Source organism: Durio zibethinus, chromosome 24 (assembly GCF_047325235.1).
Source record: "Durio zibethinus cultivar Kanyao isolate XHJ-2024 chromosome 24, ASM4732523v1, whole genome shotgun sequence".
Taxonomy (NCBI): domain Eukaryota; kingdom Viridiplantae; phylum Streptophyta; class Magnoliopsida; order Malvales; family Malvaceae; genus Durio; species Durio zibethinus.
In genome coordinates, this window is record NC_143185.1 from 19,321,280 (window position 1) to 19,324,248 (window position 2,969).

General features: G+C 28.2%; 1 long non-coding RNA gene across 1 annotated transcript; it reads left to right on the forward strand.

Annotated features, from left to right (window-relative positions):
* LOC149512017 (uncharacterized) lies at positions 1-1,537 on the forward strand. Its single transcript, XR_016333151.1, has 2 exons — positions 1-1,045; positions 1,163-1,537. It is a non-coding gene; the product is annotated as an uncharacterized LOC149512017 (long non-coding RNA).
* Positions 1,538-2,969: the final 1,432 nt, after the last annotated feature.

Consider the following 2,969-nt stretch of genomic DNA (forward strand, 5'->3'; position numbering starts at 1 on the left):
CAATCACCTAGAATTCTACTTGGACTTCTTTGTGTGTCCATCATTTTTTGAGCTTCATATAGATTGCTTGTTGATATGGTTGGGTTGATTTTTGTTGTCTGTTGCTCATATGATGTTAATTTGGAGAACGAATTAGTTACTCACATGGAGGACACATTCTTCTAAGGCTCACATTTCACATGTTTTACATGCGAAATGGGTAACATATCTGGAATGGGTAACTCTGCTTACAACATGATTGGATGTACACCTGCATAAAGGTCATCTGCACTACCTGAGAACATCTTTATTAATTGGAAATGCTTGCCTCTGGATGAATTAGCATGTAATAGTCTGCTTTAAATGAAAGGTCAAGGGCTTAGTTGAAGCAGTTATGACATGCCTTGTTCCCCAAAGTTGAAGTAGAGTATTTTTCTTTCGAGATTCCTGCTTCTGTGATTCTTTGGAACCTCATTTAATTGTCAAATTTTGTTTCAAAATTGTTAAGTTCTGGAAATGCTGATGCCAATGCTAGGCCGACGGCTATGAAATCGGTAAAAATGCTTCTATCTTTTGTGCTTGAATTTGTTTATAATAATACTTATTGAGTTGCAGTGTATCTTATCCCTTTTGTTTCGTATTTCATGGGAAACGTGTTCTACATCTTTTGTGGTTACAGTGTCAAATTTTCGTTTGACATTAAGCATCATACGAAGGAAATATAAATCTTTTCTGTTTAGGTACAAATTTTTTTGACATTATTCATCATCACCCCCATTTCCTTGTTGGCAGCCCATATGGCTCCTGAAAGAATCCTTATGGTAAAAGGATAGACTCGGACTAATATAGCATAGCTGCAGAAATCATCAAGTCTGTTAACACCAGTTGTTAATCTAGAAGAACTGATTCAAGCATGTTCAAGGTAAAAAGAAATTGTTTAGCCATGTAAATTAGCTCATGGTGTGAAATTTTCTGTCACTTCATTGTTTCTGGCGGATGCCTGGGGTTTCTGAAGTTGAAGATACAGAGCACCTGTGGAGCTTCAGTGGCATTTGTTGATTTCCAGGTATCTAATTTTTGTCTTTGTTTCTATGCTGTTTCCAATTCTGTTTCTGTTTTTACCCCTTTATCTCTCTGTCTAATATCCTTAAAAAAACAACTTTTGGTTTTCTTTTGGAAATAGGAGCAGTGAATGGTGATTGCTTTCTTCCTAGCTTAGCGTTGAAGATGCAGAAGTGTTGGTCAATGGTGACCAAATAAATGTCTAGTCAAATAGGTCCATTACAGAAACTGCTAAGGGTGGAAAAAAAAAAGAAGGAAAAGCTTCAAATTCATGCAAGTAGATTCTTTCTCTATGTTAAATTAGGGATTAAGCTAGAGTTTATTCATTTAATGTCACGTCCCTAGGGTTGTCCAATTTTTTTTTTCCTAATCATCAGCTAGTATACTATTGAGAGGTGATTCCACCTTCGTGCTAAGATTCAAATCTAAAACCTCGAACTTTCTTAATTAGTGACAATAAAAAATACTTAATCTAATTCATGGCTTAAAAACGAGATATCGATGAGGATATGATCTTATAATGGTGAAATATAATTCAAGTAGAATATCCTCTTTTTGTTGATAGTTATTGTACCATTTCTTCATTTCATGACATTTTGAATGCATAAAAACTCAATTTTTAGGGATTCACGTAGTATACTTAGATTATCTTCACTTCTCTTTGTATCTATTGCAAGTGAGAGTTGTGGACATTTATTCTTTTTTCTCCTATTAACATGATTTTTTTTTTTTTTATCTTTCATACAATTGATTCCGAAATTATTAAATATAAAATTTAGTTTGATTATTTTTATTGTTCATATTGCATAACCAGCAAAGATTTTAAGAGACTTTTGCTCTATTCTCTGATCAAAACTCTATAGTTTTTGGCGGAAATGCCTTCTAAAATTTCATTAAAATAAAAACCAAAGTGTAGATGAAGATTTAATTGTTCAATCAAAAAAATGAAGAAATTTTATTCCTCAAATATATACATTGTTCACATTCCATCAAAACTGTTATTTTTCTACGTGAAGTGTAGGTGCCCCTAAGATTGCACTGTAATATATGTGAAGGTATCCATAAGTGATGAACTTTCCAAATAATAATAATAATAATAATATAGATCATGGTATTTAAGTTTGATAATTTAAAATATGATATAATAATATAATACGAATATAATACAAAAATAAATTACGAATGTAATATGATTTAAAATTATAATAATAATTATATATAAATTTAATAAAATAAAAAAATTTTATTTTATATTTTCATATTAACACGAATTATAATATATAATTTTTATATAAAATATTATAAATATATAAATTTTAATATTTTATTCGATATAAATACATAAATTTTCTTATATCAACTTGTTAAAACCTAAACGATTTTAACATTACATTCCTTCACCTAAATTTTGACTTTTTTGGTTCAATAATTAGAGCCTCAAATTTAATATAAATATGTATATGGGAAATATTAATTACTGCTGACATTGTTTGTAAGTCTTGATTAAAGATAATTATTTTAAAATTTTACATTTTATATATTATTTTTATTAAATTAAAAAATAATATTATATATAATACAAATATATGAATCCCCTAATCTAATGATATTATCTTATTGACACATAAGCCATTTTAACATTACGTTCCTTCACCTAAAATTTGACTTTTTTGGTTCAATAATTAGAGCCTCAAATTTAATACAAATATATATGAGAAATATTAATTAGTGCTGACATCGTTTATAAGAATTGATTAAAGATATTTATTTTAAAAACTTTGCATTTTATATATTATTTTCATTAATTACATTTAACCAACGTTTAATGACATTAATTAATATTTTTCTTTTTAAAATAATATTTAAATTTCACTAATAAATGTTCATAAACATTCCGTAACAAGATCTATACAATAATAATATAATAA